The 22,592-nt window shown below is 45.6% G+C and overlaps 1 long non-coding RNA gene across 1 annotated transcript; it reads left to right on the forward strand.

Annotated features, from left to right (window-relative positions):
- The first annotated feature begins 17,659 nt into the window (after positions 1 to 17,659).
- LOC132682701 (uncharacterized) lies at positions 17,660 to 22,046 on the forward strand. Its single transcript, XR_009611818.1, has 2 exons — positions 17,660 to 18,075; positions 21,724 to 22,046. It is a non-coding gene; the product is annotated as an uncharacterized LOC132682701 (long non-coding RNA).
- Positions 22,047 to 22,592: the final 546 nt, after the last annotated feature.

Here is a 22,592-nt window from a genome sequence, read left to right on the forward strand (position 1 = left end):
CCGGTGGCCTTGTTCAGTCACCGGCCGGGAGTAGCCTGTGGGAAGTGGGCCTCCCAGAAATGTGTTGGTGGATCCAGAAGAGAAGCAGCAAAGCCTTCCATTATGCTCCTTGCAGCGGGAGAGCCGAGTGGTCGTGTTTGATGGCCAGCACGGTGGCTTGACCTAGTAAAGGTTTGAATGAAGGGGGTACCTGCTGGCATCTGGGCTGGTGTCCCTGCTATACCTTGGGTATGCCACGTGGTTTAGAGATCAGTGCAGCACTGCCCGCCCCCCCCCCCCCCCCCCCCCCAGCTGCCACATCCACAGTCAGCAGGAGAAAGGCGGAGAGGAGCATCGCTATCAAGAAAGCCAGATCGTTCCCAAGAGCCTCACAGCAGCCTTGTGCCTCCTTGACCAGGGCCAGGTCGTGTGGTCGGGTGGCTTAGAGAAAGGAGTGGGGTCAGCCCCCGCGGTCATCTGCCTGCCACAGACCTAACGGTGAGCCCCAGCTGGAAGACCTGAAAGCTGGGTTTGAGTTCCGCGCAAACTCTATGTTGGGCAGTTCAACCTGGACCCCGCTGTGCCTCCCATAGAGGCTCCCGGGCGTTTCTGGCCAGTCATGTCTTCATGTCCTCCATGGAGGGGACCTGGACTGCTTTCTCCTAGCTCATCCTGGTGAGACCAACCCTACAAATGCTAGAGTTCATTTCCCCCCTCATCGGAAGGGGAGGGACTTTTGTTTGGCCACCACCCCACCTGCGTCTGTGTGTGTCCTCTTGTTTTCTCCTCCCGGTGAACTTGTGTGCGAGGTAGATGTTGTTTCAGGTACCAGGGTGTCTCCTTCTGTCTACCCGCCCCCCTCCTGTTGGGTGGCAGCCAAGGGGTTTGGGACATAGATGCCAAATCCACTGGGTGGTCTGGATTAATCTAGGCCAGTCAGTGCAATCCCCTCCCCCTGTGACTGGTTCAGAAATGGATTTATGACCAGTTTGGCTCTGAGATGCGGGACAAGGTTGCTGGGGCTTCTGGATTTGCCCCCTCCCCTTTGGGTTGGAGAGAGAGCCACAGACAGCCAGTTTGCATCTTCAGCTGGATATGAACAAGAAGACCAGGATTGCCTGTGGCTGTCATTGTGTGTGATGCTGAAGGGAACCCTGTTAGAATGTGCCCGACGCTGAACAGCAGCATGGACTCAGAAAGAGTGGATCCTTGAGGACATGGCTGAAAGGTCGGACCAACCACCCTGAAAACCTCCTAATCTGTAGACTCACTGGTGTCCGAGCCCATAAATTTCCTTATTGTTGAAGCCAATTTGGTTGGCTTTTTTCTGTTACACTGAAAGCAACCTAACTGTTCCAGATGTTACACCCATTTTAGAGATGAGGAAACCTATATCCAGAGGGATTAAGTAACTTGCCCAAGATTGCACAGCTAGTGTGGCAGAACTGGGCTTGGAACCAAGGTCTGACTCCTCGTTCCACACCCTGCAATTAATCTGGCTTTTCCCCCCCAGATAGCTGATTCAAAGGTTATAAGAACAGCTTAGACATGCTGAACTTAGTTTAAAAAAAAAAAAAAAAAAAAAAAAAAAGGAACTGGTCTTTGACTTTTTGTTTCCTCGATGAGTCCAGAGCTGGGCCGTTTCCTGTGTAACAGGGATCTCCAGAACATCAAAAGACTTTTATGAATCACACTAAGGCCAAATCAGGCAGATTTATGACCAGTTTTCAGGGTGACATCAGTACTTTACCTTCATTTGTTAAAACAGGCTGTAATAATGACAGAGTGTGAAACAAACACATACAGGGTAGTGGCTTCTAAGCTTCTCTTATCATAGTTGACAAATGCCCCACACCTGTGGGAACGGTGTGGGTGGAGAGTAGGCACTGAATTGTCACTGAATTTTTATACTGTGGGTAAAAGGACTGTGAATGCAGCAGTCTAATCCACAAGTGTAAGACCCTTCTCTAAAGCAACTTAAAATCTTAGAATTGGGTGGAATTGGGAAGGTATCTGGTCTAGTCTCCCACCCGTGGAAGACCGGAATCCCTTCCTGGATGCCCCCTTTGAAGGACTTTGCCTTGAAAATGTTTCAGGATGGGAAAGCACTCTTGTCTATTCCCCTTGCTAGGAAGTTCCTAATGCCGCATTGACTTTGTACTTCAGTTTTGTTATAGAACTTTTTCTTGGGAGCATAATGGATACCACCTCCTTAAAAAAAACAAATGGTAAAAAAAACAAATGGTGAGGGGTGCCTGGGTGGCTTGGTCGGTTAAGCGTCCGACTTTGGCTCCGGTCATGATCTCACGGTCCGTGAGTTCGAGCCCCGCGTCGGGCTCTGTGCTGACAGCTCAGAGCCTGGAGCCTGTTTCAGATTCTGTGTCTCCCTCTCTCTCTGCCCCTCCCCTGTTCATGCTCTGTCTCTCTCTGTCTCAAAAATAAATAAACGTTAAAAAAAATAAAAAAAAAAAAATGGTGAAATGGGGCGCCTGGGTGGCTCAGGCAGTGACACAGCTGACTCTTGATTTCATCTCAGTCCATGATCCCAGGATCGTGGGATCAAGCCCTGTGTTGGGCTCCACACTGAGTGTGGAACCTACTTGGCATTCCCTCTCCCTCGGCTCTTCTCCCCCACTGGCTTGTATGCTTGCTCACTTTCGCTCTCTGGCTCTCAAATAAAAAATAATGACAGATGATCTTGGTTACTTCTTTTTATCAAGAAGATGTGATGATGGGTCACCAGTAATCTGCCCCCTCAACAGGGTGACCAAACCCACTTAGCCCTTTCTCTCCTAACTTTGGGTAAAAGAGAACACCCATCCGGCCCGTGAATTTGACGTAGCCCAAGACAAAGACCAGGGGTAACTTCAAGGTTTTATGTAGCGAAAGGGTGACCTTTGAGAAGGAGGGGTGGATTTGATTTTTGTTCTCAAAGCACACATTCTGGTTTTGAGTTAAATAGCGCTACAAAACTAATAATCAAACACAGCAGTCTCCTACCCTTCCTATCTTTAAATATTGCTCTCCAGAGGCAAGTGCTTTGAAATCTTGGAGCTATTTCTTAGAGTATTTATACTTGAATGTGTTCCTTTTTTTTTTTTTTTTTTTTTTTTCAGTTTTAAGTATCCTTTAGTTCCTATGGCGGAAAATTAGGCCTTAGCGTGGCCACACCTTCCCTTCCCTCCTGGTGCCAGCCTCACCACTATTTACACACACACTCTCCCTCCCCTGTCTTCCCAGTAGGGTTATGTCACAATTGTGGGTTGAGTCAACTTTTAGTTTTGACATTTTTATGACGAAGTAAATCTTGGCGACAGCTGAGCTGTGCATTGAAACCCAGAAAGAATAAAGAAGCATATCGCGACCTCCCTAATGGAACTTGAGTGTGACGCAGGGGTGCCAAAGCCCCTCCGGGAGTGTTCGAGAGCAAATACCCAGGCTGTGGGCAAAGTATGACTGGGAGTTAGTTATCCTGTGTCTACACTGGTTGAGTCAAGACCACCTCCTGAGGTGGCAGGTGAGATTTTCCACAGCAGAGCGGAAGGATGGAGATAGTGTTCAGAGGCGAAGAGGGCATCCAAGTTAGGAGAGCCAAGCTTAAACTACCTTCTACTCGTGTGGGAACTTTTTTGAAGAGGTTTTTTTGGTATTTTCTTTGTTGGTTTGTTTTCTTTTGGGCTCTGGAAACATTCCTGTTAGTCATCCTCTTTAAATGCTTTTGTCCTTAGAGTCTGTCCTTTCCAGTTCTTCATAACCATTCAGTGATTCACAAACTACTTTGTGTTGCTTAGGAGTTGGTGTTAAAAGGATGAGCAAGGGACAAGGCGGTAAGGGAAGCCCCCCGTCCCCGATCCAAAAGCATCTCCTTTTCTTTGAGCATGGCCATCCAGTCACGTCTCTTTGATGGTGGTCATCTTGCCTCTGTCCTCCCCTAGCAAGGCTGGGCCCCCAGTGTGGAGAATCCTGGTCACAGGAGCGCTGGGGGGCGCCATTGCATGTAGGGAAGGAGGGGCTTCTGTGTGCCCTCACTCAGGAGGGGGAAAAAAACTGTCAAGTTGATTCTGTTTTTTTTTAAATGTTGCTACTTTTGCATGGATTGGGAATTGAAATTGAAACTTCACTTTCTCCCAAATAGAATGGAGTCCATCTTTTAAGGTTTTTTTTCTTTTTGCAATGGAACCAATCTCTAAGAAGCTCCCATTTTACTAAACTTCAACGTAGGCATTTATATAATGGCACAGACCATATATCTATCGTTTTCATTTCTGCCGTAAGAATTGTCCTTGTTGTCACAAAATTTTTAGTCCGCAGTTTCTTAGTGGAGAACAATCACTTAAGCGACTTTAATTCTCTTTCAGGGGTTATTTTTTAATATCTATAGAGAGGAGCTGAGCCCAGGAAAACCTCATTGCTTTTTTTTTTTTTTTTCATATTGATGGAAAAGTTCAGATGAGTTACACAAAATCAAATGAACAAGTACCTTAGTGTTCTTCTACTTTTTCAAATGTTCAGCTTCGGTTTCTACTCCACAGAAAGCCCTCCATTTCTGAAACTCTATCAGTTACTTTTCTAAGCAGCTTCATTTGAATGGTTCCCTTCAGCTGCTTTCTTTTATGGGTCTGTAAACTTTTGAAGATTCAGTTATGCAAAAGAGGTTTCAAGTGCTGTCTTCAAAGGAGGGGAAAGCCAGAAATGGATGTGAAAACAGGCATCTGCAGCATTGGGGTTGTTTTTGGAGAAGGATGACCTTCCTCTTCATTAGAGATTAATATTTAGTCACGACCTGTCAGTCTTCCAGCTTAGGCTTTGCAATTACTTGGGCTGGACCAAAACCCAGCCAGCAGCAGCAGAATCGATTTTTAGATGTCCTTTCAGGCCATGTGATAATCATGGCTAGCAGTGAGATTTTGCAGCCTGCAAAGGGCTTTTACCCTTTTACTGAGAATACTGAAAAACTGGATCCTTAAAACAACTGGGTGGTGGGGAGGATGGTTGGAAAGATTCCCCAAATCGATACTGTGTCACGTCCCGGTTGTGAGTTTTCCGTGTATCGACTCTTGATCCATAGCCTGGTCTTCTGAGATCCGTAGTAGCATCTCCTCTAATCTTCTCAGATGAGAAAACTGAGGTCATGTGGCTAACAAATGGCTGAACAGGGATTTGAACCCAGAGAACCAGTTTCCAGGGTCTATCCTCTTCACCAGTACAGGACCGTCTTCCTCCCACCCCACCTCAGTGGGAGATCATCCTGTCCATGTCACAGCTGGGAAAGCAGAGACCCACAGCCTGTCTCCTGAGGCTCACAGCGCTAGTGACAACGGCAGAATAAAGAGCTAAAACTCAGGTGTTCACTGCCAAGTCCTTGGCACATCTAGCGTTACACCACCTCCCTTTGCTGTCCTTCTGACCCAAGCAACTTTGGGGTGGACGGTCTTTCTGGAGGGCCAGGACTAGGGTGCACAAAAATTTCAGGGGCCTCTAAAAAAAAAAACCTCAGTAATAATATCTATGAAATATTTTTCAAATAAAAAGAGAAAAATCCATGATGAATAATAATTACATGATTGCCAGTTCTAGCCTTTTTCCTGATTCCAATTCCTTCATGCCTTGCTCATGAAGAAATACTCGAAAGTCTTGAGATAGGACTCGTCTATTCCAGGGGTATTGACATTTCACACCTCAGGTGTAAAAGAATTAGATGCAGTGGGGATTGCCAGAACTGGAGGAAGGGCTCGACGAGGAAACGGGAGGGACAGGGATGGTCTTGATTTAAAGTGTCGAGACCCGGTTCATGACAGGTTTTTATATTTCTGATGTTTTTCAAGTCGGATTTATTTGATGGCTAAGTTGTCTTGAAACCTGTTAAATTTTGTTGCATTTAGTACGGGGACTGGAAACGAGTGAATATGAACCACTTTCAAAACCAGCGGAACAACCAAATAGGAAGTTTCAGTGGCTTGGCAGGAGGGAGCAGGTGTGTAAGGTCGGAACAATGCTCGGTAGGTTCCCAGAATTAGCTGGACACCTACTTGCATGACCGTTCTGTGAGGTAATAAGTGTCCTGTTCAAGGTCAGTAAGTTGCCCAAAGCCAGGCAGCTAGCAAGTGGTGAGCCAAGATTTAAATCTACTTTTTTTTTTTTTTTTGGTTGTAAAGCCCTGGACAGCAGTCTTTCTGCAATGAATCTAGAGCAAACAGAGAGCATGGAGGTGGGGAAGAGACTACTCAATGTGTGTAATGAAATGCCATTTGATGGCTTTCAAGTAATCAGAAAACTCAAAGGAGACAAAGAGCTTCTTGAGGAATAAATACTACATCAAATAATTTTGAACCTATATCTTAGTCCTTTAACTTGAAGTATCCTTGAGGAATATAAACTGCATATAGTCAAGTATAAAATTTGGTACACATAAACACCTGTGAAAGGAGACCCACATCAAGATAAAACTTTGATCACCTCCCAAAGTTTCCTTGAGCCCTTTTATAATCCATCCGTTCTTCTATCCCTGTTTCCAAGCAGTCACTGCTCTACTCTCTGTCACTGTGGATTTGTTGGCATTTTCCAGTATTCCATATAAATGGATTCATACAATAGAGTCCCCTCTCATTTGGCTTCTTGCAGTCAGCATAATTGTTTCAAGATTTAGCCCCACTCTCGTGTATATTAATAGTTCACTCCTTTTTACTGCTGAGCAGTGTTCCATTGTATAAATATAGGACAATTAGTTTATCCATTTACCTGCTGATGGTTGTTTGCAGTATCTTAGTTACCTTATGTATACAAGTAGATTTTTAGATGTATTTTAAGTTTTACTTATTTGTAAGTAATCTCTACACCCAATGTGGGGCTCAAACTCACAGTCCCAAGAACAAGAGTCCCATCCTCTTCCTGAGCAAGCCAGGAGCCCCTCCCTGAATTCCTAATTACACTGATAGGGCAGGGGCAAGCCTGTGTGTTCACCTAACCGTGCTTCTTTGTGTTCCCTCCTGGTAACGTGAAAATAAACTTTGCACCCCTTTGCATGTAGATAGGGTGTTCTGGCCAGCTTGGGCCCAAACAGTGTAAGCAGAGGAGGTGGGTGGTATTTCCCAGTGGGGCAGCAAGAAGCTTCCGTGTGATTATTCAGTTTCTCTTCCCCTTGGGCAGGGAAAGTGGAGGCCATGATTGGCCGATGGAACCACGTGACAGGAACAGGTAGGGCCACTGAGTCACAGGATATAAGCAGCTGCCGTGGGGAGCCCCATGCCCCTACAGTGAACTACATGCCGTGAGAAATAACCTGTTCTGTGACTTGGGGTTGTTTCTGTAGTAGAAGCCTAGCCTGTCCCTACTAGTGCCCTTGAGCTTAGCAAACCTTCCCTTTATAGATATGCCAAGACTCCACTTCTGCCAAGGCCGATGAGAGTTGTACTATTTAGAATTGTCTAAGAAATCAACTAATAATGTACAGCCACAGACCACCTTTCTCTTTGGTGCCTGGGAAAGAAAGAAACATAATCAGAAGAGGAGCATGGGGGGAGGCAATAAAGAAGGGAAAGAAAAATAAAACCTTTCTCTTCATCATGTACCAGCAATTGAACTGCTTTAACTTACTTCGTTGTCAAAACTCTAAGGAGATATTTATAGTCCCATTTTTACAAAGGAAAGAAACTTAACAAAGACACAATGAGGTTCCCAAGGATACACAGCTGGTAGGTAGCGGTTCAGGAATTAAAATCTAGGTCTGCCTAGCTCCCAGCTACCTAAGGGCTAGTCCCATCGGGTTGGGAAATGCAGAAAGGTGTGAGGAAAAAGCGCTCCTGCCCAGCATCCGTGCCACCCCCTTGCTAGGTGTGAAGTCTAGGAATGGGTGAGAGGTGGGTGGTCGAGCAGGAACGACCCACAGCCCCAGTGATAGACGGCTGGCCATAGCACATGGCCAGGGCCGGCCAGCCAAGTTGATGCAGTGACGTAAGGAGGGTAGGGTATGGACTGAGCAGGCCTGGAGTCTCAGTTCTGGACCTGAGACCATCTTCCATTGCTGTTGCTCTGAAGAAGAGCCTGCTCTCCATTCCAATCACTTGACATGTTCACCTTGTGCAAACATCAGGCCTTCAACTATTACCAATAAAAAATAAATAAAAAAAAACACTTGAGAGAATCCTCCTGGGCACCTGGGGTGGCTCAGTGGGTTACGTATCCAACTCTTGATTGTGGCTCAGGCCATGATCTCATGGTTCATGGGATCAAGCCTTGGATTGGGCTCTGCTGGTTGTGGAGACTGCTTGGGATTTTCTGTCTCTCAAAATAATAATGAAAAAAGTATAAGACCCTCAGAGACCGCTTCATCCTAATTCTCAGAAGAGTTTTGTCTCCTGGTTAAACTTCTCTCACAAAGAATGGGAGTTGCAGTTGGGCCAGGTCCGAAGGCCATTCTATATTATCACATACAGTGAAGATTTGTCCTTTTTTTTTTTTTTTTTTTTGCAGGTGAAGCACCCCTTAGAGCTTGGGAGGGAGCTTTGTGTTTGTCAGCCATGAAGAAGTCCCAACTCTTCTGCTCTGGGAGGATCCCCAGCCCAGGGTACAGGAGCTGAGCAAAATATGTTATAATTAACAATTAACCATATTGCATTTATGGACTCGAGCCACGGCTGTTTTACGTAATATTGAATACATGAAATTACTGCCTTAGTAGGTTCAGATGGTTCCACCTACTATATTTTATCATTTGACACATTCCAGGAAGGAGAGGGTTCTCTTGATAACTTTTAACACTTCTTTGTCTGTTTTTCCCTGCTTTTCGTTAAAAGCATCAGGTATGAGCAAAAAGCTAGGTGCAACAAAAATACACCCTTTAAATCTTCATCTTCTTAATAAATGAATGTTTGGGTTTTTATATTAGGTCTATGGAACTGTGTTAAGAGCTGGATAGGAAAAGGTGCACATCCATAGCACTAAGCCTTTTCTCAAGAAAAGGCATTGTTTACTACATCTGAAAAAATTATGAGCAACTAAAATTAGGGATGACCTCTTCCCCTCAAATCCCTACTCTGAATTATCTGTAGAATAGAACTAAAGATATTTAATTATGTGATAAAGGTCCTGGTGTTTGGGTATTATTATTGGGTGTTACCCCATAGAAACAAATCATGGGTCAATTACAAATGTATTGAAGCATAAGCTACTTGATTAAGGCTGTGCTTATTCAGGTATGCTTTCTGAAGATGCTGCCACCTTGATAGGTTCATTCTCAGTGTCTTTAACTCCATCCTCCGTGGCGCCTCTAAGCTATGCAAGTAGTTAGCATATCCAAGTACTTAATAACAAATTATTGGATCTATTATATTCTTAAGTCCTTGGCTATGACCATGTAATTAGATCCCTAGGTCCTTTAAAGGAAAGGCACTTCATATAAATAGAGATACAGCAATAAAAGAGCGTTTGGGGGCCTGCCGGCATGTTACATCTACACTACATGTTCCAGAACCCAGCGGGCACTTAAGGGATGCTAGTGTTGATGATGGGGCTTTATTGGATTCACCCAGCCTTGCTATAAATCTGCATAAAATAATTTTCAGTATAAATTGATGACCTTTTAAGAAACTCTGAGGTAAAATAACAGGGTAATTTTATATGAGCTGCCATATAAAAATCCTGATCACAAACTCCTAGAGGTAAGGAAAAGGAGGCATCAGGCCCAATTACTAAATGGCAAAGAAGGGAGAAAGTAGTGAAACCTTCATAACAGACTGTAGGAAGCAAAGCTATGGGTTACCTGTATGAACAAATGTTAATTAACTACATGAGGTTGAGGCCTACAAGCAGAGAGGTGGCCTTTGGGCTCTGGGTCCCCCTCTATGGCATTGTCATTTCTGGAATCTCACAGTGCTGCCAGGGTATGTCCCCCCTCATTAAGCTTTTCTTCTTCTTCTTCTTCTTCTTCTTCTTCTTCTTCTTCTTCTTCTTCTCCCTCTCCTGTGTCATTTCTTTCCTTCGGTTCCCCACCCCATCCCAATTTCTTAATCATTTAACATCCCGTAACTATTATGAACTGAATTCTATCCAGAAAACCTCAAACTTCATCATCCGTTCTCAAATTTCCATTGCCCTAAGTGATACTTTCTATTTGCTTGAAAACAATTTCTAAACGAACCAGAGTAAAAACCTTAACATGCACCTAAAACGAACAAGCAAATGTTGACATTTTGTCATGAAAAAATAATTAAAAGGAAAAAGAACAAATATTGTAGGTCCACTGAAACCCTCCTTCCCTCCCTCCCCAAGGCATGCCTGGTCATCATCTTTGTGTTCTTCTGGTTTTATACTTGACTGTGTGGATATAGGTCATAAACAGAGTACAGAGTTGCTAGGTTATCATTTTGCATGAATGTACATCCTTCCAGAAGCTGCTGTTTTCACTCGGTTGTGAGCTGGAGTCATATGAGCACAAATAGTCTTCCTTCATTTCTAGGGTTGCCTTGCAGGGTTTCATCATGAGCATTCCTTGGTGTATTTATTCCCAACTTGATGTCCAGTCAGGTTGTTTCCAATTCTTAGATATTTCAGACTGGCTTGTGATTTCCTACCGCACAGGCGGATTCACCCGTTCTCAGTCTTGGTCAGTTGGCCTGCAGAGTTGCACCGATGAGGTGACTGCCAGGGTGTCAGCACTTCTGTCTTCCTTTCCTACATCCTCTCGCTTGGTTTTCCTCTGACTTGTTGATTGCCACTCATCTGATGGCAGCTCTTTGGAGTTGTAAATGTTACTTGTTTCTCTGATGATTTAAGGCGGGAGCATGTCCTTCACTGGAGATGCTGGCCATCCAGACATCCTCTTTTGTGCCCTGCCTGCCCTTGTTTATTGCTGTTTTTCTGTTTGTTTGTCCTTTTTAAAAATAATTTATAGTTCTTTGCATATTCCAAATGTAATCCTTCACCTGCTTGTCTGTTGCAAATATGTTCTAGTCTGCCGTTCGTTTATTTTTTTTATTTTTATTTTTAAAAATTGTCTTCATTTTTTTTAACGTTTACTTTGAGAGCCAAAACAAGCAGGCAAGGGGCAGAGAGAGAGGGAGAGAGAATCCTAATCAGCCTCCACACTGTCAGTGCAAAGCCTGATGTGGGTCCCGAATTCATGAACTGTGAGATCATGACCTGAGCCCAAATCAAAAGCCAGACACTTAACTGGCTGAGCCATCCAGGTGCCCCTAAATTTTATTTTTCGTCTCTGCACCCAACAGGGGCTTGAACCCGCAACCCCGAGATGAAGAGTTGCACTCTCTACTGACTGAGCCAGCCGGGCACCCCTGCTGTTGGTCTTTTAATACTTTTTCATGATACTGCTGGAGTACAGATGGTTTTCATTTTGATGAACTCAGATGTGTCCGCCTTTTGAGTTCTGCATTTTTGTGTGTCATTGCTAAGAGATCTTTGCTTGTCCCTAAGGTTATGAAAATATTTTAAAGTTTTGCTTTTCGCATACAGGTGTTCAGTCTCCTCAGGATGAGTGAGGTGGAGATCTAATTTCATTTTGTCTTGTTTTTTTTCCATTTTTTCCATTTCCATTTTTCTCATTGGGATCGCCAGCTGTCCCAGCATTGCTGATTTATAGAGACATTGCTGTCACAACTTGAGCCCCCAGTGTATCTAGGACAGTTTCCCAGCTCTCTATTTAGTATGCTATTTTGTATCTGTTTCCTACTCGTTCCACTCAGTTTACCTACATGGCTGTTGGGATATATTAAGTCTATGAAATGGCTATTCAACTTGATTAAAATTTACTTGGAAAGCCATAAGTAATTTTTTTTTTTTTTTTTTTTTTTTTTTTTTTTTTTGGCCTAATGAAAGAGCACTGGTGAAGGCTGAGCCTGACCTTCTGTGTGGATGGAGTTTAGTAAACACTAAATACAACAAGTAACTAGATTAGGAGGGGTTAGGGGTGGGAGAAAAGAACTCAAGTTTGTCAAGCACCTAAAATGTGCCAGTTATAATTCTGGGTTTATAAACTCCTTTCAGATTGTCAATAGCACTTTGACTTAACTTTTGCACTCATCTTCTAGATGAGGAAAACTGGAAACTCAGAGCAGTTTCCTAACCTGGTCAAAGTCACATGGTGAGTGAGCAACAGAGTTAGGACTGACCCTTTTGCCTTTCGGCCTCCAAAGACCTTGACCCCTCCACTTGGCCACAAAGATTAAAAAATTTGTTGCTAGGCCAGGCCACTTCAGTTAGGAGGAGTCCTATCCCCCCATTTCACAAAACCATTTGAGATCAGGGCTGGGACTAAAGCATAATCTTTTGCTAGGTTGCTATTACTATGCATCAGGTCATTTGCGTACATGATCATCTTATGTTCCATCAATCCTGCACAGTAGGACTTACTCCACAGGTGCAGATGAGAAGCCTGAGCTACAGAAAGGGTGAGCATTTGGGGCACCTGGGTGGCTCAGTCAGTTGAGCATCCAACTCTTGATCTTGGCTCGGGTCACTTTCTCACAGTTGGGGGTTTGAGCCCCTTGTGGGATTCTACACTGATAGCATGGAGCCTGCTTGGGATTCTCTCTCCCTCTCTCTGCCTCTCAGCTCCCCCCACCATCTCCCCTCATGCTTTAAGGAAATAAACAAACAAACAAACTTACAAAAATGGGGTAAGCATTTTCCTAAAGTCACTCTGCTACTAAAATAGACTACCAGGGTTGCAGGCAGGGAGCCTGTATGCCTTTGTGTACATGAGATTAAAATAAAACACAAAAACCAACAACAACAAAAAAAAAACGTGCTCTTCCCCTCCCCTCCTTCCCACCCCAGGGTAGACACAGCCCAATGTAAGGAGCTTGGCTGGCAGAGTGCAGGCTGGATCTCAGGCCCAGGAGCCCCTCCACACCATGACCCTGTCCAACTGCAGCCTGCAGATTGGAAGGTGGAGACCCTGAGAAGGGCTTGACCTTGGATGGGTCTGACTCCAACAACCTGCCCTATTTTTCCTATACCCCATTGTTTTAGACTAGTGCTCACCAACTTTCCTGGTTTCAGACCATTTGGCTGAAACAAAGGACTCCAATGCCCCACCCATTTCAACCTCCCTATGAGGCAGCAGCTAGGTAAGAGCAGGAAATTGTTACTTGCACGTAGGTGTATGTTTTATTTAGCTGTGGTTAATTCACGTTTGAACCACAATGCACACTAGGTCATAAAGTCTATTCATTAGGAAAAAAATGAGTCAAATTAGTGATGCCAAATGTTGTCATAGCTGGAACTCTTAGGGGAAGACAAAGTATAATTCTCTGCATACTCCAGTATGGTGCTTCTTTTAAGATTATAGATGAACAGTAAATGGCGCTGAGTGGTACATACAGATACAAATCGGTGACAGGAGTTGCACTTTTGGATTAGTTCACAGCCACTAGAGATCTCACTTGGAGAACCACTTCTTTAAACAAAAGTGACATTATGTTGGGTTTATCCAAATTCTCAGAAACCCTAGTTTGGGAACCTTCTGCAACATGTATTGGTAATGGCATACCTGAGCCATTCCCCATGCTTAATCCCTGAAGCGTCCACGTGTCGTTTATCTAGGCTCACAAACTGCAGACACAAGTCCAAAATGACAGCAGTCCCTTTGCATATTTAAAAAGAAATAATCCGAACATAGAACTGGAAGGGCCTATGAGGACCAGAATCAAAGTATCCAAGAAGGAAGGATCAAACAATTGTTATAATTGTGCCAGAAATATGATAAGCTAGAAGGAGTGGAGACAAATGACTTTATTGAAGTTCTAGAAGAAAAAAAAAATGGATTCCACGCGTCCTAAATCCAGATATTGTTCTCAAAAGACCATGTTTAACAGCTGAATGAAACAAAGAACAAAGTAATACCCTTTAGGGAGAAATAGAGAAGCCGAAACCAATAGCTGCTTATTCTACATTTATGACTTTTCCTCACCGAGCAGCTATTGGCTCAAACTTAATCAAGTTAAGACATTTGCTTCCACATTTGCTTTTTCCCTGGCCTCATGTCCGCCTCCTTTACTCATTTCTTCAGAACCTGTCCTTCAGGCAACCCTTGAATAAAAAGGGGCGGCGAAATGACAAACTGTGCTTTAGCCTTCTGGGAAAGAAGTGACCACTTGATTCGCTTTTTTTGAGATCGCCTCCCACTCTGGTCCACACCAGGAGGAAAGCAAAGCCTGTGACACCTGAGTTGGGTGATTCAGATGTCCTGTGAAGCTAAATTCAGGCCTCAAAGATTCCCTTCTTTCTGGACTGAGCGCCATCCATTTCGTTCTCAGGAATAAATGTCCCTCTTTCTGGTTCCTTTTGGCTGCTTCTGGTTTTCCTCTGCTCTCATTTTCCGATTCGGTCTCTGTCCCAGCTGTGTTCTCAACAATACCTCAACTGGATGGGACTTGGCACTTACTTCTCTTAGTCACTGGTGTGTTATGAATCAAGCTTGTGAAAGCTGCTTCCTTGAAAATCGTTAACATAGTCTCATTCCACAGGCAGAACATTGCAGCCCTTTGCTACCCTTACCTACAGTAAGGCAACTGAAGTTCCAAGTGGGACTTTATTCACCAGTCTGCAATAAGTTGCCGGCAATGAGGGCTCAAGTTTGCTTATTCCTATTAGCCAGAAGAGTTGGGAGAAAATAAGTCTTTGACTTTGTTCCTACCCCGGAACTTGCCTAACTTGCCAAAAGTGGAAAAGAAGTAAAATCTAATTCATTTCTCTTAACCTAGGCGACTAGCAGCTTTACTGTTTTGGCTGAAGAAATCCTCCCATTAAAGAGTAAACAGACCAAATAAGGAAATGATTCATCTTGCCAGGTTCACTGACCATAATTTTGTTGGCAAGCGTTACCTGACATGGAATAATGTAATTTCAACATTGGAAGAGACTTGCGAAGTCCTCTGGTCGAAACGGCCAATGGATGCTCAGATGTCCTTTATGCACCAGTGGCTCCAAAGCCTGGCTGCACATCAGAGTAAGTGAAGGCACTTGTTCAAAATAAAACTCATTTAGCCTCCCCCCAGCGAGATTCCGATTCAGTAGGCCCGGGTAGATCTTTTTGAATAACACCAGGTGATCCTGATGCGGCCGTGCCACGGAGCCGTGTTCCAGAACCACCCTATGGCATCGCGGTGTTTGGGAGTCGGCCAAGTGACCAAGCCTTTGCCTGGTCTTGTCCCGCACCCGGCCCTCCCTGCTTTCCACGGTAGCTGAATTGGGGCAGCTATGAAGGCTGAAAAATTCTTGCTCGATCTCCCTGCAAATATTTTTCCTCACCACTTCGTCCTCCTACTGTCCTCCTCCCTTAGAGCTACCCAGAATCCATCTGACCACCGCTGAACCTTCAGATATTTGAAAACAGTGTCTGTGGTCTGGCCTGAGCTCGCTTCTCTACACTGAACACCTCTCAGTCCTGTAACAGTTGCTGTGTGGCTTGGTTCTGACCTTCTCCCCACTGGGTTTTCTCTCTTGGGGGGGGGGGGGCCCTACCTTTGTGCTTTAGAATTCAGTAAAGGTAACTTCTCCTCTCAGCTCTTGCTCTCCCTAGCTGAGTAGTTTGGGCTCTTGGTGATACTTAGCCTTTGTGAACCTGTGCACTTTGTCATCTGGAAAGTGGAGATGATACAGCTCACTGCTCAGGGCGGTTGTGGGGCCAGGCACAGAGCCTGTCACCCGGTTGGCCTCAAAGGCAACCCCTCCTACCCCCTGTTTGTTCGTCTTTCTCCTGGACTGCCATGTTGGAAGTAGCACCATCACAGAGAAATGGAATGGGACCATGTCTCTCATTTTAAGCTTTGTGGCAACCACGTGGAAAGAGTATACAAACAGGTGACATTCATTTAAACATTTTTTTTAATGTTTATTTTCGAGAGTGACAGAGACGGAATGTGAGTGGGTTAGAGGCAGAGAGAGGAGGAGACACAGAATCCGAAGCAGGCTCCAGACTCTGAGCTGTCAGCACAGAGCCCAACGTGGGGCTTGAACCCATCAACTGTGAGTGAGATCATGATCTGAGCTGAAGTCAGACACTTAACCAAATGAACCACCCAGGCGCCCCAAGAACCACTGTTTTTTGTTTTTTTTTTTTTTTTTTTCCAACGTTTTTTTATTTTTGGGACAGAGAGAGACAGAGCATGGACGGGGGAGGGGCAGAGAGAGAGGGAGACACAGAATCAGAAACAGGCTCCAGGCTCCGAGCCATCAGCCCAGAGCCCGACGCGGGGCTCGAACTCACGGACCGCGAGATCGTGACCTGGCTGAAGTCGGACGCTTAACCGACTGCGCCACCCAGGCGCCCCAAGAACCACTGTTTTAAGCTCACTAACACTTTCCTGTGTTTCAAGTACTGTAGGTAACAAGATGATCAGTCATTCGAAAGCAGGCGAGCCACATGTGGAGATGGGTTTGTATATTGGGGCAAGGAACACAAAGCTTAGCAAGATCACTTTATTGCCGACAAACTCAGATGAGAAGTATTCTTCCTTAATTATGGTTACAGTTAATAACGGTGTTATATTTAATTAACATTCGTTCATTCAGGTAACCCAGAACTTTACTTCCTACAGTCTGTTACAAAGGTTTCACTTTCTTTCTTCTTTACCATTTAGTAACTGTGTCTGACGCCTCCTTTTCCTTGCCTGTAGGAGTTTGTGATCAGGGTTTTTATACCGAGACTGAACACTAGGAGGGTAAAGGCGGAGACAGAGGGAGACACAGCCAAAGCCCGCTCTAGGCTCCGAGCTGTCAGCACAGAGCCTGACGCGGGGCTCGAAGCCACGAACCGTGAGATCATGATCTGAGTCAAAGTGGGACGTTTAACTGACCGAGCCACCCTGGTGCCCCTCTGATACATCTGGTTTATTTTATTTTATTTTTCTAATGTGTTTTGCTTTTGAGAGAGAAAGAGAGTGTGGGAGAGGAGGGGAGGCGCGGAGAGAGAGAGGGAGATAGAGGACCCAGAGCAGGCTCTGTGCTGACAGCAGGGAGCCTGATGCGGGGCTTGAACCCACGGACTGGGAGATCCTGACCTGAGCCAAAGTCAGACGCTTAACTGACTTTGCCACCTGGGTACCCCTCACGCATGGGTTTTTAAATCCCGAGCGATTAACTCAGTTCCTCAGTAGCGGCTTGTTGAGCACCAATACTGGCTAAGGGCTGGGGCTGCCGGTTCTTGTCCTCAAAGCACTTGAATCTAGTTAAGAAACATACCCCTACAACTATAAGGTCAAGGCAGCGCTATTATGTCCATAAAAGCCTAAATATATTGAGACATTTTATTAACCACTGACAAAACGATTCCTCTTAGAGGTTGTTGGCACTTTGGTCATGTCGACTCCTCCCCCGCTTCACCCATGTTCCCAGGTCTGTAGCGGACCACGCCCACAGATGTCTCATGTGCATCAAATTTTACTTTGGGGGTTGGGATTCAAAGACGTGGCGAAACCCGTGGAGTGCCAGCATGTGCTATGAGGAAGGACCCCCGAGAAAGAGGTTATGGCGAGGACGTGCCCACGTCCCCACCCCTGCCCGAGACGGTTTCAGAACAGAGATCTCATGGGAGGCTCTGGAATTTCCTGGGGCCATGGGACAAGGACGGAGTGACTGTGCTAAGCCAGTGGTTCTCAAACTTTGCTGTGCTTGTGTAGTACGGTCACTTGGGCAGTTTATCAAACTCTCCCTTGTCAAGCTGGCATCTCAGATTATTTCATCACAATCTCTAGGGGCGGGACCCAGAGGTCAACATGTTCTAAAACTCCCCTCAAGAGATTCTAGGGCAGCTGAAGTTGGGGACCAGTGATCTTAAGTGCTTCTGAAACTTTCGTGTCTAATACAAGTCATGTGGGAATCTCCTTAAAATGCAGATTCTGAATCAGCAGATCTGGGTGGGGCTAAGATACAGCATTTCTAACCTGCTGCCAGATGAGGTCTATGTTCTTGTCTACAAAACAGCAAGGTCTAGATTTCAAGGTGCTGGAAGACGCTGCTTTGTTGCTGGGCTAGGTGAAGTTCTCTGAAGTTCAGAGGCTGGAAAGTTGACTGCCTGCTGGGAGGACACGAGCAGGCAGGCCCCGGGGAGAAGAAACGGTAAAGCAAGAACGGGAAGGACAGGTGAGATTTTAAAAGCTGAGAAGGGAAGAAACAGATTTCAACAGGAAAACAACCCTGTCTTGTCCCCAACAAAAGGCCTATGTTTGGGGAAAGGAGCTCCCTGTGCAGGGTAGAAACTAACAAGACAGCCAGAAGGAAGCACTGAGCTAAGACAGTAGGGGTGGGACTCTGGCTTGAGAGGCCCTGGAAAGCTCAAGTTTTTGACTTGGACCACAGCTTTCTGAAAACAACTAGTGACTTACCCGTGCAACTAAAATAGCTAAGGATAGGAATACACCCAGGCAGTCAAGCCCAGAGGGCCTTGCAAACAGCGGACATTTGGGTGTGAAAACAGATTAAGTCGAGCCAGATGGGTTTTGAAAAACACTGAGGTTCTGACTTGAGCTACTGCTCCTAGAGTAGGGTTGAGGAGAAATGGCGACAAACCCAAAGCAGCAAAAATACTAACACTTGCTCTTCTTGGAAAGAAAAATGTAACTTCTCCTGTCTTATCTCCCCTGTTTCGCTATCACCATGTACCAGATCCAAAATCCTCAGCTAACGTGTCTGAGCAATTTGGCAGGCCCCTGAATTAGAGCCCGAGATCTCGTGATTTTCCCCATGTCCCCTGAATATCAGTGCCCCGCCTTCGAACGTTTGAGCGTTTTTAGGATTAGAGCACCCCATCTTGTTCCAATCCTATCTGCCACCAGCCCTCCACGCTGGCTGTTCTTTGTCATCCAAACAGATCCTGAGCACACAGGCCACATCTCCGTCCCTCCTCATGGCCCCCCTGAGGTTGTAAGGCAGGTTCTGGCTCTTTGTAAACCTGCTTTGGCTAACGCTGACATGCACAGCTTCCTTCCACTCTCTGCCCTGCTCGTTCATGCTGGATGCGTGTACAACATAAACTCTTAGTCTTTGACTTGGTGGTTTCTTTGGCTGGCTGTTACCTGTATCCCCTTCCCAAGTTTGGGGAATTTGTCACTGTATGTGTCTGGAAGTCCCAAGAGTCCACCTCCCTTTACAGCCAAAAAGGATGAATTCTAAGCTGCCTTCTTGACCCCACTGTGCATTTGCGGACACGTAGCTTGGCTTAGCAAATCAGATGCCCCTACCCAAGGTCTCCGATTTCAAGGTAGAAGAGAAAGAGGAATTTCTTCTTTCAAAAAATTCCTGTAAGTTGATTAGAGCCGGTTTCCCTTCCTTCTCAGGTCGGGATGTGGCAGGTTTGTGCCAGGAAGACAGGCAGGCATGGGTGCAGTCCCCAAGTCTGTGTGGTTGTCAAGTTGCCACTGCTCTGTGCCTCCTCTGAGAGCCCACACCAGGGCCACTGGCCATCCTGGTTTTCCTGGGATGGAGGGGGTTTCCTGGCATGTGGGACTGGGGGAGCTAAAACCGGGACGGGCAAAGCTGAATGGTTGGTCAACGCGGTCTGAGCCCTGGGAACCTAAAAGAGTTTGCTGTTCCACTTGCCTGTAACTGAGGATACATCAATATGTCCTGGAGGAAAGAAGGATCCCAAAAACACACTCCCCAGAGAGAGCTTTCTCAAATCCAGGGCTCTCTGCAGGAAGTGCTCAGCGATTTTCTAGAGTGGCTCAAAATATTTGATGGGAGCAGAGGTGGATTTGCCAAGAAGCTACTGAAGCTTGGGCTTCAGAGCCCCTCACTGGCCCTAGGAGGCCCTGGGAGGGACCCAGGGGGCATTCACAGCATACGTTTTGCTGTGTTTCTGTTTTTTCGTAAAAGTAAGATTTATTTTTAGTGTCGGAGGTTAAGGTGCCTATCTCTTTCCTTTCTGACTTGCCCTCCTGTCAAGAGCGGGGTGTGGAGGGAGGGTCCACGGTTGTTGTTGGAAATTCTGCCAAGAGGAAGGAAAGCTGAGACACATTTAATTTGGGTGTAGTGGGATGTGTTTATGTAGTCACTGTCACTTCTTGTGTAGTTGAGCTGTTGCTGGCAGAGCTGGTGTGGAAAATGCTTATCACTCATATGGAGGGTTTTATCTGATGCCTTGCCCAAGGTGCTTCTTGAACGCCCAGGGAAGAAGGGTTGACTTATCCATACCTTCCAAGCCTGGAAGTGGGTGTGGGGAGGGATTAATAGAAAACCCTGAAAAAGAGAGCTGCCTTGAGACACAAGCATGGGTCTCTCGTGAAGGAAGAACCAGATGAGCAATAAATGAATTCTGTCTATACAGAGAGAGGCTTTGGGGAGCAGGTGCATTCCTCTCTTGGATGCTTTGTTTTGGATTCAATTGGTTGAACTTGAAACTGCCTCTTAGTTGGGCGATAGAACAAGTCTGGGAGCCTGAGAGTATAACAGGAGCTACATGTGAGATGAAAGTTTGAAGAATGTACATGGTAGGATGCAACATCTATGATGTCAGAGGTTCTGCTCGCAGAGAAGGCATGCTGCAGTCACGGCAGGTGCCCTCCCCCAAATGAGCTCAAGCTTCTAGCACAATGCCCGGTTTACCCCGGCACTGCTGATAAAAAACAGCACCTTCCATAGTTCTGGGTTTTGCCACCTGGGAACTCCTCAAGGGCAAGGTCTCATTGATGAGGATTCTATCAGCTGCACCTGGCAGGGTGCCTGGATCCCAAAGTAGGCTCTCAAGAAGTGTTTGCTGAATTCAGTTAAAATAACCATGCAACATCTATGACCACAACAGCACCCAGTGCCCTGCTAATGAACAAAGGTTAAGAACATTCAGGTGCTCTTAGAGTGAAAGGATTCCGTAGAAAACCAGCTGAGGGTGTTCTGGCACCACAGGTCCTTTCCCCTCCCAATGCCAGGGAATGTGGACAGACAACTGTATGTGCCCAAGGCTGGGGTCTCTGTGGCCAGGATGGAAGCAAGGGTAGCAGGACTTGCCGCACCCTGGGTAGAAGGCAAAAGAAGGGAGAAAGGTGTTGCAGGAAGTTAGAAGCAAAAGAGGAAAAAGAAAACCATTGCACTGAAATGAAATGCACGTATATTACTGCAATTACACATTTGAGTAAGATGGTACATAAAGATGTAAACACGAAACAATTTTTAAAAATTTCTAACGTTTACTTTTTTTTTTTTTTTTTTTTGAGAGAAAGAGACTGAGCACGAGTGGGGGAGGGGGAAGGAGAGGGAGGCACAGAATCCAAAGCAGGCTCCAGGCTCTGAGCTGTCTGTCAGCCCAGAGCCCGACGCGGGCATCAGAGTCCCAAACCGCAAGATCCTGACCTAAGGGGAAGTCAGATGCTTACCCAACTGAGCCACCCGGGAGCCCCACTGCATACCAATTTAAAAAAGCTCTTAAATCAGGGCACCTGGATGGCTCAGCTGGCAAAGTGTTGGAATCTTGGTTTTGGCTCAGGGGATGATCTCGCCGTTCATGGGTTCAAGCCCCTCATTGGGCTCTGTACTGTTGGAGCCTGCTTGGGTTTCTCTGTTTCCCGCTCTGCCTCTTGCCTGCTTGTGTTCTCATTTTCTCTCTCTCTCTCTCTCTCTGAAAATAAACTGAAAAAAAAATGTTTTTTTAAAAACTCTTACAGCTGCGATGCTTAGGTGGGTAGGTGGTGACAGCCTGGTCCCATGAACACCTCTGGGTGCACTGCCCGGTTTGAATTAATGTGTAAAACCAATTGGGCTACAGCTGAGGACAGACGCTGTTGTGCTACGCTCTTCCAGGTGAAACACTGAGCAGTGAGGGGCCAGAGAAGGGCTCTAGAGCCGGGCATACCTTACTTTGAGCCAGAAGAGGTGTCCAGTAATGATCATGTCAACCTGTAAACGGAGAATGGAGTTTCCTGGGACTGGGGACACTTTGCCCAGTGAGCATGAAGGCACCACGAAGGAAGTGAGAAGTTCTGAAGGGCCACGGAGGAAACGTGTGGGATAATTATGTGTGTGAGGAAACCCCCTGAGGAAGGCCATGAGATGGGGTGTACCATGGACAGTTGAGGACCACCCCTTGTTTAAGTCAACATGGTAACTTTCTTGGCTTCCCTGGAGTTTGTGTGTGTGTGTGTGTGTGTGTGTGTGTTTTCCCCTCCATTTCCCCCCTTTCACCCTAACTTCAGAAATGATTTCAAATTTTCAGAGACGTTGCAAGAATAGTACCCAGGTTCACCAGTTATTAGGGTTTTGCCACATTTGCATTACTGACCTAAGTACATATGTTTTCTTTCTACATTATGTGAGAGCAAGTTGCAGGCCTCTTGTCTGCTTTACCCTTACGTATTTCCACATATTCATCCAGAGATAAAAAATTGTTTTACATAACTATGTTATATGGATCAAAATTAGGAGATTTAATATGGACGCATGTTACCAAATACATACCTTGTATTCAAATTTTGACGATTGTCCCAATCTGTCCTATATATTTAGCACTGTCCGATGGAACTTTCTGCCATGATGGAAAAGGCTGTTGGGTGCTTAAAATGGGCTTAGTGTGACTGAGGAAGTCAAATTTTAATTATATTAATAATTATATACAATTTAAATTAGTTTTAATTTAAATAGCCACACATCCCAGTGGCTAGTGGTTAACATGC

This window comes from Panthera onca, chromosome C2 (assembly GCF_046562875.1).
Source record: "Panthera onca isolate mPanOnc1 chromosome C2, mPanOnc1 haplotype 2, whole genome shotgun sequence".
Lineage (NCBI taxonomy): Eukaryota > Metazoa > Chordata > Mammalia > Carnivora > Felidae > Panthera > Panthera onca.